General features: G+C 39.2%; 1 protein-coding gene across 5 annotated transcripts in view; it reads right to left on the bottom strand.

The window, feature by feature from the left end:
• The window catches only part of SYK (spleen associated tyrosine kinase), a 90,687-nt gene extending 87,959 nt beyond the window's left edge, over positions 1-2,728 (bottom strand). For 3 of the 5 annotated variants that reach the window (XM_045833858.1, XM_045833859.1, XM_045833857.1), the window contains exon 1: positions 1,954-2,114. The gene's annotated coding sequence lies outside the window, so the exon portion shown is untranslated. Of the gene's footprint in view, positions 1-1,953; positions 2,115-2,140 lie in introns of those variants that run through there. The other 2 variants (XM_045833856.1, XM_045833860.1) reach the window with 1 other exon arrangement.
• Positions 2,729-15,034: the final 12,306 nt, after the last annotated feature.

Below are 15,034 nucleotides of genomic sequence, written 5' to 3'. Positions count from 1 at the left end.
TTCCCAGGGCACACTACAGCTGGACATAATAATACCCTTTCTCTGAAAAACTACTGTATTTTGCTGTACAGTCCTGGACTATCAGAAGTTTTGCTGTTCAAAAGTACATCGGTAAGGATAAAACATCCTATTTAACTTGCAGGATTCATGTTTTGTAACGGTTATCATAAAAAATTCAGTGAAGCCCTGCTATTTCAGACTCTTTGAAAAGGGGAAACTGCCCATCTAATTACTGGAAAGTGAGTTATTGAGCAGTAGAAAAACAATTTGCTTTCAAAATCAAACAGTAGCTTGAGGGAGTCTAATACAGATTCAGTCCTTCACCCCAACTCCAAAGAGCTCTGAAAAACAAGTTTTTCAGTAATTTTAGGAAACTTCTTTTAGTGACCACACCTGCCCTAAACTGACACATAGTTTTTATTACTCTACCTAGTGAGATCATTCACAGTATAGGTGCAGAAACAATTGTGTGGGGTTACAGGACACTGTATTGGAGTGCTAGGTGTCAGTATGCACCTAGTACCTTTCTAAATTCTGAGAAATGTCTTTTTCAATGGTGAAATTCAGACTCTAACTTCGAATTTTAAATTCTGAAAAACCCTGAATTCCAAAACATATCTGAGCACAAAGGTCTTGAATAATGATTATGAACATGCAATGTGCTGCCTAAGTGATGTCCTACTAAGAAGTCTTTGGTTTTAAAACAGAGAAATCAGACCTGTACTTAGAATATTAAATATGAGCCTAAGGAAGGCTAAGGCATTATTTCTTAAATACAAACCTAGCAACAAAATGATCTCCCTGCCAATTTCATCCCTCAGAAAAGGCAACACCTAAAATTAATTAGGTACACACCTAATTTTTATACTAGCTTAAAACATTAAAAAACATTCTAGTTAAGACTATTTATATAAGTCTACATATCCAGGCACTACAAACTTACAGAATACAAATCAATTTCTATTTTACTACAAAATTTTTCTAAGCACATCAAAAGAATGATGATGATTGAACGAAATGATTTGACATAATAATTTGAACAGATTCCTCACTTAAAACACCTAATGCTTTACAAGTATTTAATTCTTTTAGTTCAAATACAAATATATCCATGCACGAGGGGCAGGGAGTGAGTGGGGCATTAATGAATTTAATTGCATTTTATACAAATGCTACCTGTGTAATACTATAAATATGTTCTCACCAAAACAAAGAAAGCAGACAGTAGAGTTAATTGCATTTCTTCCACAAAATTTCCGTCATCACGTGATTTTTTTATTATAAAATTGAAATGTCTGACATCTTCAACTCTCGACTACATACTGAAATGCTCCAGCCAACAGTTTTCCTGGGGTTCAGTGAAATCTTTGGCGAGTCAAGCCAACTCATTAAAATAATCTGTAAGGCTGTTTTCAACGTACAAACATTTAAACTCTAAATTCTCCAATAACTGTCTTTCTTTTCTTGAACATTCAAACACACCAAAAATGTTCCTCAAATTTCCATTTTACTGTATAAAACTTTACTGCTCTCCAAATCACTCACTGGCCAAATAAGCTACTGTTTCATGACAATATTCCGAAGGAGTAATCATTTTAAATTTGAGCAGTAGTTACGAAAGTTTCATGTGTTTTATACAACTGCTCTCCCTTTCTGTCGTATAAGAAATACAGTTTATACAAAACTTCTGCAGGTACACCGAGTCACGATAAACACTGTGGAATTTTCCAGACCATTCTGGCCACAAGAATGTGTTCTTTCGGAGACCCAGTTTCTCCGTGCCTACGGATTCCCGCTCGCGTTTCCCAGGACCGCCTGCTTCCGCACGGTCTGCGCCGCGGCGGCACCAAGAGCCCCGGATCCCCGGACCGTCCCCTGTCCCAGGCCTGCCTCCCAGTACAGGAGCGGGCCCTGAGAGGATCTAGGTTTAGGAGAAAAGCGGGCACCACTTACCTACATCAATTTTCCCTCCTTTTTCAGAGGGCAGGGGCTCCGAGTGTCCCGCCAATGCGCCCGGACACCCAGAAACCCGCCGAGTGGACGCACAGCTGCATCCCACCCTCGCCGCCTTCCCCAGCCCCCTGGAGCCCAGGGCTCCGCGTCCCCACGCCCCAGCGGAGAGCGCGCCCGCCACACCTACCAGCGCAGGTGAGCCAAGGGCGGGGCGGCGCGGGGTCCTAGTTCAAAGATGAGCAAAGGGAGTTGAGCGCCGGGCGGGCGCGTTCCTGGGGCTCTCTGGGAGCAGCGCGAGGCCTGGGGCTCCTGCTCACTTCTCCTGCTGCCGGAGTCTCCTCAGCCGCCGAGCTCGTGGGGCTTCCTCATTTTGGGCAACTTCCTCAACGCCCCGGGACAGGCCCCGCATTTCCTCCCGGCCGCCGCCCCGGAGTCCGTACGCCCCCAGTGCCGAAGTCCCAAGCAGGGCAGGGGCAGTTGGACCACTGGGGACCCACCTCGAGGTTGGCCTGAGAGGCGGGAGGCCAGAGGGAAGAAGGAGAGAAGACAATTGGGTGCTCTGTCCGCCTTCATGGCTCAGAAGGCCAGGGCCAGGGGTCTTCATATACAAAGAGGGCCATTGCCAAAAACAGAAACTTCTTCCCTTTTTCGCCTGCAGCCCATTCCTACTGAGGACCGTAGGTCCTCCAGGCAGGCCTGTTCCCGCTGCTACTGCTCAGGAAGAGAATCTTGTTCTCTGTGCTGTGTGTCTGTCTTCCCAGCCACCAAGCCAAGACACCCCTGCTAACTCATAACCAGGAAGCCATGGAGTCAGGCCAGGTGGCCCTAGGTGTACCCAGACTTCCCCACAGGCCTTGGGGAGGTCCCAGCCTGTCCAACGCAGCCTGTTTTTGAGGGCTTTAATTATTACAAAGTTCTTGATAGTGCATTTAACTTGTTTCCTTTACCCACAGCGGCCTGCTGTCTGGAGCTAAATTACATTTAATCCTTTTCTGTAGTTCTTCAAATGCTTTAAAAACACCTACCTGGTTTCCCCTCCCCATCCTCTTTCCCTTTTTCTGTGTTGGGCAGCACTTTAAAATCTTCCTATGAAAGTTTTCAGCCTCTCACATTCTTGGTAACATTGGCCGGGAGTGTCTGATTTTAAAGTCTGTACCCTGAACCCAAATACAATAACCAAAATAAAATATGTAGTGTGTTAGATTATAATTGTCATGGAGAAAAATAGGTGATAGGTAATGTTTACATTCCATTGTAGCCTCTCAGCCTTTTCACGTGGACGTTCTTACATTCATTTTGCCATTAAATGTTTTTATTTATTGTATTTTTTCCATTACCATTTATCCCCCCAATACCCTCTTCCACCTTTACCCCCCTCTCTTCTGCAATCACTGGGTCCATGAGATCTTTCTGGTTTTTTTTTTCCTTTTTTGCTCAATCCCTTGTCCCCTGCCCTACACCTCCCCAGAGCTATTAGCCTGCTCTCTATCTACAAGTCTGCCTCTATTCTGCTTGTTAGTTGTTGGTTCATTAGATTCCACACATGAACGAAATCATATGGTACCTGTCTTTATCTGACTGGCTCATCCATGCTGTTGCAAAGGGTACAATTTACTTCTTTAAATGTTTAATGCAAGTGAAGGATTTTTATTATGGTTGTATGTGTTAATCATTGCACTTAATTACACTTCACCAAACCAGCAAAATAGACATCATTCTCTAAACAAAGGCTTAGAACATCCAGACAGGTTTTCAGAATTAGTGAAAATGTTGGAAATGGGCCCTACAGGACCTGTTTTGAGTTTACTAAGATTACATATTTCTTTAGGGACTGCTTGTAGAGATGAGGTGATGTTCTAGGTGCATATTCATGCCACCCTTTATCACTGCTATAGTCCTTTTTGAGTAAACTTTAAAAAGTTAATCAGTATGCTTATAATGATTTTTTAAAAATGTTAAAATCATCCCACAAATACCTGAAAAAAAATTCCTAAAAGTTAACACATTTCTCCCACACTTCCTTTCTTTTTCCAATATTTTAACCTTGTTTTTAATCTTTTACTGCAATAATCCTTAGCTGTGATTGTACGCTGAGTCCTGGAAGCCCTCTTTAGCAAAACTTGAACTAGGATGATCTCAGGGACACCCCATAAATCAGTTTTTAATGTGTCCTGTTTCCTGTGGATTCTTTATTTATTTATATTTTATTTCTTTCAAAAAAGTCAATATATTTTTCTGGTTTTGCTGTGTGAATTTCACCACATGAAGTCTCACATGTCTGCTGCATGGTCTGAGTGTTTCCGTGGTTCTTGTTCAGGGTGCCTGTCTTTCTTGTGTACTTGGTCACATTTGATTGGGAGCCATTCATTGTCCCTGAAACATTATATGTGGAAATTAGTTGAGGCCCAGGAAGAAGGTATTTTATTTCAAAGAGAATTTATCTTTGCTTCTGTGAGAAGCTTAGGATCCAACTAGTGTTTGAACAATTTAAGAAAATTTCTTAGCTTATGTTTTTTGGACCAGCTAAGTGATATGAATTTGGGCACAATTTTGGTCAACTTATGGCTACAATTTCTCAAGCATGAACATCTTCTGTTTCTGTTCTGTGCTTTTATTGCAGAGTCCTTGTTTCCTGTATTCATGCCTTCCTCTTTAGTTTACTGCATCATTTTGGTGGATCACAAGGCCCAAGAGTTTCCTGAGAAATGGAAGTCTATATTTTAAAGAACTTACATATCCTAAAAGTTCTACCCTCAAGTTTGATCGGTGATTTGGATTCTATCGAATTCTAGTTCAGAAATTATTTTTCTTCAAAATTTAAAGTCATTGTTCTGTTTTTTTGTGCTTTCAGTGTTACTGTTGAGAAATCCAAACCATCCTGAGTCTTTATTTTTGTCTTTTCATTCTGATTCTTGTCTTTTGAGCATTATTACTAGTTTGTTATTTTACCTTGTCCAGGCTTGCCAGCTTTCTCCAGACCTTCTATTTGCTTTTCTCTTCTCTGGTGACACCTCCTTGATCCTTACATCAGATCCTTTTACTTTCCCCTTTCTAGATGACAGTGTGAGGGCTTATTAGTCCCTTTATATCTGATTTTCCTTAGCCTTTGAGCATGGAGGGATGGAGTTGTGTTGCAATGGCTGGGCTTCTCCCTCCTGCATGAAGATTGGGTTGAATATAGAAGGGTTCACTACTCCTTGGGAGACAGAAAGGGGATAGCTTTCCCCCTGTTTTGGAGGCAGCTGTAAGTATCAGCTCAGTCCCTCAATTGATGTGTGGAGGCTTCAGACTTCTGATAGTCATGCAGATGGCTAACATATTTTTTTTTAAATATTTTATTTATTTATTTTTAGGGAGGGAAGGGAGGGAGTGGGAGAGAGAAAGAGAGAGAGAGAGAGAGAGAGAGAGATCGATCAATGTGCGGTTGCTGGGGGTTATGGCCTGCAACCCAGGAATGTACCCTGGCTGGGAATCGAACCTGGGACACTTTGGTTCCCAGCCCGCGCTCAATCCACTGAGCTACGCCAGCCAGGGCTGCTAACATATTTTTTTTCTTTTAACTCCACTGCAGCCATTTTTACTACTCCTTAGTCAAAATGGGAAAAGCTAAGAATAAGTTATTGCTCCTTTTTCTTTTATCGATATTTGAGTGAGAATTGTCAGGCTTTTGTAGACTCACCAGTTGTGGTCTCTGGGAGGTAGGAGCATGACCTCACCCTGATCCTCTCAAACTTCTGTTTTTTACATGAGCCAGCACTTTCCCGACTTCATCTCATTAAACCCTTCTCCTTTTCTTGTTTGGTTACTGTTGGTAACTTGTACATTTTTGTTTTCTCCTCCTTTTCTTTTATTTTAGGTAGCATGGAGGGAGGACTCTCCTCCCCACCCCCCGCCCAGATAGCAAGGCCTTGATACTCCCTGAATATTTCACCACTTTTATCCAAAATTTAATGTCACACATTCTTACCATAGAATACACATTGTACATTGTAAGATTTAGAATTCTAGGTCCTCATTTTCTTTCAAATTAAAAATATGCAAGTTACACATGATATATGTTAGGATGCCCTAGATTACAAGTATAAGAATACTTAACTCCAACTATTGACATGATAAAATTTTATTGGCACAAAAAGGAGAAATCTCCAGTTAGGATAGCATCAGATGTATTTTTATATAAATCATTTTAAGTTGAGATAAAAGCAATACAAAGCAAAAATCATCATTAGAATTGTTTTAAAATGTACTAATTTAATTCTATCTTGTGTTATGCAAGCAAGTTAATTTTGATAGGCCAGCATTGCTGAGTCTCAGTGATGCTTATCACTTGGTTACATCTATCTGCCCAAATGCCACAGAATGTGACAAGGAGGAACAGCTTCTTCTGCCATCTGGTTCCCTTGCTAGTTCAACCCTGATTTAAATGTGACTTTTCACCTATAAATGGTGTACTTCCTTCTTTTTCTGTTCTCAGTGAGGTTTTGAACAACAAAAAAAGTTTTTTAAGGCCCTACGATAGCATCTGAACTTCAGCCATGTGCATCTAAGCTCAGTGGCCAGGGGTTACAAGTCTGGGCTATCGCTACAATGCTGCTCTTTTCCTGGGCCTGTGGCCCTTTCACATACCTCAACAGGTAGCCGTGCATTTGCCTAGGTTACTTTTTAGAACTATAATTAAGTTGGCCCTCAGTACCTGGTGGTTGAACCAAACATGTATCAAAAATGTTGGGGGAAAAAAACGTTGGTGTGGCTCAGTGGATTCAGCACTGGCCTGTGAACTCAAAGGTCTCCGGTTTAATTCCCAGTTTAGGGCCCATACCTGGGTTGCCAGCCAGGGGCCCCAGTAGGAGGTGCATAAGAGGCAACCACACATTGATGTTTCTCTCCCTATTTTTCTTTTTCCCTTTCCCTCTCTCTAAAAATAAATAAATAAAATCTTAAAAATATATATTTTGGGGAAAAATCCCAGAAAGTTCTAAAAAGCAAAACTTGAATTTGCTACATCTGAGCACTACACTGAATCCACAGAAATAAAGTGGTGTGTAGATATATGTGGCATATACCTTATTTTCCTATAATACAAATATAGATTACATGCAATTGACTCGCTTATTGTTTTTATTATAGAGTTGTAAGAATTTTTGCATATTTTAGATACAAATACATTATTAGATATATGGTTTGCAAATATTTCCTCCTACTTTGAAGGTTGTCTTTTTACTTTCCTGACAGTTTCATTTGCAGGACAAACATTTTTAATTTTGATTAAACATTTTTAATTAAAATTCACTTAGTTTTTGTTTTGTTGCTTATGGTTTTGTATCTAAGAAATCACTGCCTATGTTTTGATATCTAAGAAATCACTGCCTAGTCCAAGGTCATGAAGATTTGTTCCTGTTTTTTTCTAGGTGTTTTATAATTTTGGTTTTTACATTTATGTCTCAGATTCATTTTGAATTCACTTCTGTGTATAGTTTAGGACAGAGGCCCAACTTCAGTTTTTGGCATGCACATATCCCGTCTCAGCACAACAGCAGTTATTGAGGCCACTACATTGACCCTTGAACAGTGCTAGGGTTAAGGGCGCCAACCCTCTTACAGTAAAAAATTTGCATATAACTTTTGACTTTTTAAAAATTTAACTACTAATAGCCTACTGTTGACTGAAAGCCTTATCAATAACATAAATAATCAATTAATACATATTTGGTATGTTACATATTTTTTAAATTTTAATTGTTGTTCAAGTACAGTTTTCTGCCATTTACCCCATCCCAGCCCACCCCCCAGCACCCCCCACCTCCCTCCCATTTCCACCCCACCCCGCTGTTATTGTCCATGTATCCTGTATATTTGTTCCTGCAAACACTTCTCCTTTTCCCCTGAAATTCCCTCCTCTCTCCCCTCTGATCACCTGTTCTCAATTTCAGTATCGTTGGTTATATTTTGCTTGCTTGTTTGTTTTGTTGATTAGGTTCCTATTAAAGGTGAGATCATATGGTACATGTGATCATCCCTCGCTATATCGCAATTCACTTACTGTGGCTTCACTGTATCTTGGATTTTTTAAAAAATATATATCTAATTCTATACCACGGAGTTTTTGCTATATCACGGGATTTTGTGGTATATGGGTATTTACATAATATTTATGATTTAAATGATTTTTGCCTAAAAAATTTAAAATAATATAAAAATATAAAAGTTAATTCAAACATATTAAAAGGATATTAAATTGAAATAAAATACAGTATGTATTTCATCAGTGGATGAATACTGTACTGTACACAATGGAAATGCAGTACGCCACTACCGCTTGCGCAAGTTTGCTAATGTGAGATTGTACATGGCACACTATTGGCTGATGGAATGGAAGGTGACCAACCATAGCACTGTGTTTTGTATCTTGGACGCTGATTGGCTCAGTGACTGTAGCATCGGTCTGTTTGCACTGTGCCCATACATTCAGCATCTCTCCTTGTTCACTTCACTTTGACGTCTGATCGCTGCACATAGTGTTGCTCTGCGGTGCTGTGTTTTTGTGAAATTTTCATAGAAGTTTGAATTTATTTCAAGCCCTACGATGCCACCCAAATATTCTGCGCCTTCTAAGGCTTCTGGCAGTGAACCCAAGCGCCAGAGGGGTATGCTTACCACTAAAGAAAAGGTGGAACTTCTCGACTTGTTAAAGGAAGGCAAAAGCTACATAGCTGCAGGCCATCATTATGGTATCAGTGAATCTACTGTTTGCTACATAAAGAAAGATGAGAAGAATATTAGGTCTACGGTGACAATGACTTTTAACAAGACTTCAAAGAGGGTGGTCACTTCCTGCAATAAGGCCATTGTGAGGATGGACTCTGCATTGGCCCTGTGGATAAATGACTGCAGGAGGAAGAATACCTCGCTGGATACCAACACCACCCAGATGAAGGCCAAGAGACTTTATGATAGTTTTGTGGAAAGCATGGACATTCACGACAGTGACGAGGATGAAGACGATGACGCAGAAGCAGGACCATCAAGTGCTTCTCCCCCCAGACCAACCCCATTTGTGCCCACAAGGGCTGGTTTAACAAATTTCAGAGACACTTTGGACTCAAGAGCATTTCTCTGCATGGAGAAGCTGCCTCTGTGGATAAAAAGCAGCGCCAGCAACTCCCCATAACTATGTCCGTCACTTAGATAAAGAGATCAGTTATACCTACACTGTTAGCAGAAATAGAAGTTACAGCCCAGTGCGAAGATACTGCACCACCTCATGAAGTGCCTGATGAAGTGGTGCCTTCAAAAGAGCTGTAATGCTCTTTTTGGCTGTGGAAAACAGTATGGAATTTTCTCAGGAAACTAAAAATGGATCTGCCTTTTGACCCAGCAATTCTACTGCTAGGATTATATCCTAAGATCCCTGAAACACCAATCCAAAAGAACCTATGCACTCCAATGTTCATAGCAGCACAATTTATAATAGCCAAGTGTTGGGAGCAACCTAGCTGCTCATCAGTAAATGAATGGATCAAAAACATATGGTACATTTACACAATGGAATTCTCTGCAGCATAAAAAAAGAAAGAGCTCCTACCCTTTGTTGACAGCATGGATGGATCTGGAGAGCATTACGCTAAGCAAAAGAAGCCAGGTGGTGAAAAATAAATACAGTGATCTCTCATCTATCATGGGAGTTAGGTTCCAGAGGCCTCCACGATAAGTGAAAATCCACAAAGTAGTGGCGTTATATTTATTTTATTATTTATATATATTTTAAGGTTTTATAAACACTTCCCACACTCCTATAAACCTTTCCCACTCATTTGTTAACCTTTTCCACACTCCTATAACTACTTCATATTCTCTTAAAATAGCTGTAGAAGAGTGTAGAAATATTTTCTATACTCTTAAACCTACATAATTGTAATAACATATAAGATTCTATATGGGTACTCACCAGTAAAGTATACTACAACTTGAATGATGAAGATCATGAATTATGTAGCTGTGCAGTACTGATGGTGACGAAGGTGATGACAATGAGATGAATGTACTGCACAGCCAAGAAGAGCGTTACAGCTCTTTTGAAGGCACCACTTCATTAGACACTTCATGAGGTGGTGAAGTATCTTCGCACTGGGCTGTAACTTCTATTTCTGCTAACAGTGTAGGTATAACTGATCTCTTCATCTGAGTGATGGACATAGGTATGGGGAGTTGCTGGCGCTGCTTTTTATCCACAGAGGCAGCTTCTCCATGCAGAGAAATGCTCTTGAGTCCAAAGTGTCTCTGAAATTTGTTAAACTAGCCCTTGTGGGCACAAATGGGGTTGGTCTGGGGGGAGAAGCACTTGATGGTCCTGCTTCTGCGTCATCGTCTTCATCCTCGTCACTGTCGTGAACGTCCATGCTTTCCACAAAACTATCATAAAGTCTCTTGGCCTTCATCTGGGTGGTGTTGGTATCCAGCGAGGTATTCTTCCTCCTGCAGTCATTTATCCACATCCATAGTGCTTGTACCAGTTTGCAATCCCACCAGCAGTGCACTAGAGTTCCCTTTTCTCCACAAACTCTCCACCACTTGTTGTTTGTTGCTTTGTTTATGATGGGCATTCTGACTGGTGTGAAGTGGTATCTCATTGTAGTTTTAATTAGCATCTCTCTGATAGCTAGCAGTACTGAGCATCTTTTCATGTGTCTCTGGATCCTTTGTATGTCCTTCTTGGAGAAGTGTCTGTTCAAGTCCTTTGTCCATTTCTTAATTGGGTTGCTTGTCTTCTTAGAATGGAGTTGTGTGAGTTCTTTATATATTTTGAAGGTTAAACCCTTGTCTGAGGTATCATTGGCAAATATGTTTTCCCATATGGTTGGTTCTCTTTTCATTTTATTACTGTTTTCTTCAGCCACACAGAAGCTTTTTATTTTGATGAGATTCCATTTGTTTATTCTTTATGTCCCTTGCTCTAGGGGACATATCAGTGAAAATACCGCTGCATGACATATCTGGGGATTTTCCTCCCTATGTTCTCCTGGAGGACTTTAATGGTGTCATGGCTTATACTTAAATCTTTTATCACCTTGAATTTATTTTTGTGTATGGTGTAAGTTGGTGCTCAAGTTTCATTTTTTTTGCACGTAGCTGTCCAGTTCTCCCAACACCATTTCTTGAAGAGGCTATTTTTACTCCATTTTATGCTGCTGTCCCCTTTGTCAAATATTGACTGTAGAGACTTGAGTTTATTTCTAGGCTCTCTGTTCTGTTCCATTGGTCCATATACCTGTTTTTATGCCAGTACCAGGCTCTTTTGATTACAGTGGCTTTCTAGTACAGTTTGGTATCAGGTATTATGATCCCTCCTACTTTGCTTTTCTTTCTCAAAATTGGAGCAGCTCTTTGGGGTCGTTTATGGTTCCATATAAATTTTTGAAGTGTTTGTTCTATGTCTGTGAAATATGCAATTGGTACTTTAATATGTATTGCACTGAATCTGTACATTGCCTTGGGTAGTATGGACATTTTGATGATGTTAATTCTTCTGATCCATGAACATGGGATAGATTTCCATTTGTTTGTGTCTTGATTTCTTTCCTCAGTGTTGTGTAGTCTTTTACCTCTTTGGTTAGATTTATTCCTAGGTATTTTTTTTTTGTTGCTATATCAAACAAGATATTTTTCCTCATTTTTGCTTTTGCTGTTTCATTGTTGGTATACAAAAATGCCTTTGATTTCTGAATATTGACTTTGTATCCAGCTATTTTGAAAAATTAATTTATTAGGTCAAGCAGTTTTTTGTGGAGTCTATAGGATTTTCTATGTACAGTATCATGTCCTCTGCAAACAATGACCATTTTGTTTCCTCCTTTCCAATTGGATGCCTTTTATTTCCTTTTTTGTCTGATTGCTATGGATAAAACTTCCAATACTATGTTGAATAGAAATGGTGAAAGTGGATGACCTTATCTTGTTCATGATCTTAGTGGAAAAGATTTTAGTTTTTGCCCATTGAGTATGATGTTGGCTGTAGGTCTCTCATGTATGGCCTTTATTATATTAAGGAATGCTCTATCTATTCCCACTTTGCTGAATGTTTTTTATCATAAATGGGTACTGTACCTTATCAAATGCTTTTTCTGCATCTATTAATATGATCATGTTATTTTTGTCTTTGCTTTTGTTTATGTGATATATTACATTTATTGTTTTGTGAATATTGTACCATTCTTGCATCCCTGGGATGAATTCCACTTGACTATGGTGTATTATCTTTTTTACATATTGCTGTATGATGTTTGCAATATTTGGTTGAGGATTTTAGCATCTATGTTCATCAGCGATATTGGCCTGAAGTTTTCTTTCTTTGTTGTGTCTTTTTCTGGTGTTGGGATTAGGATGATGCTCACTTCATAAAAAGTGTTTGGGAGTCTTACATCATTTTGGATTTTTTGGCAAAGTCTGTGAAGGATAGGGGTTAGATCTTCCTTAAATGCTTTGTAGAATTCTCCTGTGAAACCATCTGGTCCAGGGCTTTTGTGTGTTTGGATATTTTTGATTACTGCTTCAATTTCATCAGGTGTTATTGATCTGTTCAGGCTTTCTGCTTCTTCTTCTTTGAGTTTTGGAGGATTATATTTTTCTAGAAATTTGTCCATTTCACCTAGGTTTTCAAATTTCTTGCATACAGTTCTTTGTAGTAATTTCTTACAACTGTTTGTATTTCTGTAGTGTCAGTTGTAATTTTTCCTCTTTCATTTCTGATTATGTTTATTTGGGTCCTCTTTCTTTTTTTCTTGGTGAGCCTACTTAAAGGCTTGTTGATTTTGTTTATCTCTTCAAAGAACCAGCTCCTGGATTCATTGATCTTTAGAATTGTGCTCTTAGTCTCTATGTCATTTAATTCTGCTCTGATCTTGGTTATTTCCTTCCTTCTACTTGCTCTGGGCTCTCTTTGTTGTTGTTTCTTGAGTTCTTGTATGTGTAGGGGTAGGCTTTTTATTTGAAATGTTTCTGTCTTTTTTACTTAGAGCTGTATCACTCTGAACTTCCCTCTCAGGACTGCCTTAGCTGTGACCTATAAGTTTTGGGTTGTTGTGAGTTCATTTTCATTTGTTTCCAGAAACTTTTTTATTTCTTCCTTGATCTCATTCTTGATCCATTCATTGTTTTAATAGCATGCTATTTAATCTCCATGATTTTGAGTGTTTTGGGTTTTTTCCCTTGGGGTTGGTTTCTAGGTTCAATCCCTTGTGGTGGGAGAAAATGCTTGATATGATTTCAATTTTCTTGAATTTGTTGAGGCTTGTTTTGTGTCCTATCATGTGGTCTCTCTTTGAAAATGTTCCATGTGCATTTGAAAAGAATGTGGTTTTAGCTTCTTTGGGATGAAAGGCTCTCTATATATCAGTTATGTCCATTTCATCAAGGGCATTGTTGAATGCCACAATATCTTCATTGATATTTTGTTTGGAAGATCTGTCCATTTTTGACAGTGGGATGTTAAAATCCCCTACTATAATTGTGTTGCTGTCAGTATCTTTCTTGAAGTCTGCCAAGATTTTCTTTATGTATTTGGGTGCTCCTATGTTGGGTTCATATATATATATTTACAATATTTATGTCTTCTTGGTGGATTCTTTCCTTGAGTATTATGAAGTGACCTTCTAGGTTTCTCTTTATAGCCCTTTTTTTGAAGTCTATTTTGTCTGATAAGAGTATTACTACCCTGGCTTTTTTTTCCCTGTCCTTTTGCTTAGAAAATTTGTTTCCTGTCCTTTTCTTTCAATCTGTGTAGGTCTTTCATCCTGACGTGGGTTGCTTGTAGGCATGATATGTGTGGGTCATACTTTCTTATCCATTCAGCTATTCTATGTTTTTTGATTGGAGCATTTAATCTCTTTATGTTTAAAGTTATTATTGATAAGTAGTTATTCACTGCCATTTTCATTCCTGTGTTCCTCTCTCTCTCTTTTCCTTCCTTTCCTTAAAACAGTTTCTTTAGCATCTCTTGCAGAGCTGGTTTGGTGGGTGTGTATTCTTTTAGACTTCTTTTGTCTGGGAAGCTCCTTATCTGGCCTTCTATCTTGATTGAGAGCCTTGCTGGGTAAAGTAGCCTTGGTTGCAGGCCTCTGGTTCTCATTACTTGGAATATTTCTTGCCATTCTCTTCTGACTTGGATTGTTTCCATCAAGAAGTCAGCTGCTAACCTTATTGGGGCTTTCTTGTATGTTACTTCCTGTTTCTCCTTTGCTGCTTTTAGGATTCTCTCTTTGTCTTGGAATTTTGCCATTTTAATTATAATGTGTCTTGGAGTGGGCCTGTTTGGGTTCCTCTTGATTGGGACTCTCTGTGTTTCCTGGATTTGTGTGACTTTTTCTCTCCTCAAATTAGGGAAGTTTTCCATGTTTACTTTTTCAAACAGGTTTTCTATCCCTTGTTGTTCTTCTCCTTCTGGTATCCCTATTATACGGATATTATTACGTTTCATATTGTCTTGCATTTCTCTTAATCCCTCTTCATTCTTTCTGAACCTCTTTTCCTTTTCTTGCTCTTTCTGGTTGTTTTTTTTTTTTCTACTTTGTCTTCCAGTTCGCTCTTCCCATCTGTTTCATCTATCCTGCTTTTGATTCCTTTTACTGTGTTCTTCAGTTCAGAAATTGTATTCTTCATTTCCTCTTGGCCCTTGTTGTTAGTTTCTATTTCCTTTTTCATACTGATACAGGTTGCAGTGAGTTCACTGTAGTTTCCTTATAGTTTCTGGTAATTCATTGTGAGCTCATTGAGCTTCCTAATAACCATTACTTTGAACTCAATATCTGATAGTTGAGTTGCCTCTATTTCATTTAGCCTTATTTCTGAGGCTTCCTCCTTTCTTTTCATTTGGGGATTGTTTCTTTGTATTCCCATCATTTGTGAGATTTTTCTCATTAGCCTCAGCTTCTTAAAATGATCTGTTCTGATTCTCTGGGTTTATGGTGTGAACTTCTATGGTAGAATACCTGTGAGATTCAGTGGTGCCCTCTCCTTGATCTCCCAAGCTCACTGGTCTTGGGCTGTCATTTATGTTGGCTCTGTGTTTGTGTTTGTGTTTTGATTGTTA

Source organism: Phyllostomus hastatus, unplaced genomic scaffold (assembly GCF_019186645.2).
Source record: "Phyllostomus hastatus isolate PE091 unplaced genomic scaffold, TTU_PhHast_1.1 phas_contig_195, whole genome shotgun sequence".
Taxonomy (NCBI): domain Eukaryota; kingdom Metazoa; phylum Chordata; class Mammalia; order Chiroptera; family Phyllostomidae; genus Phyllostomus; species Phyllostomus hastatus.
Note: the sequence above shows the minus strand (reverse complement) of the source record. Positions and strands in the feature narration are given on the sequence as shown.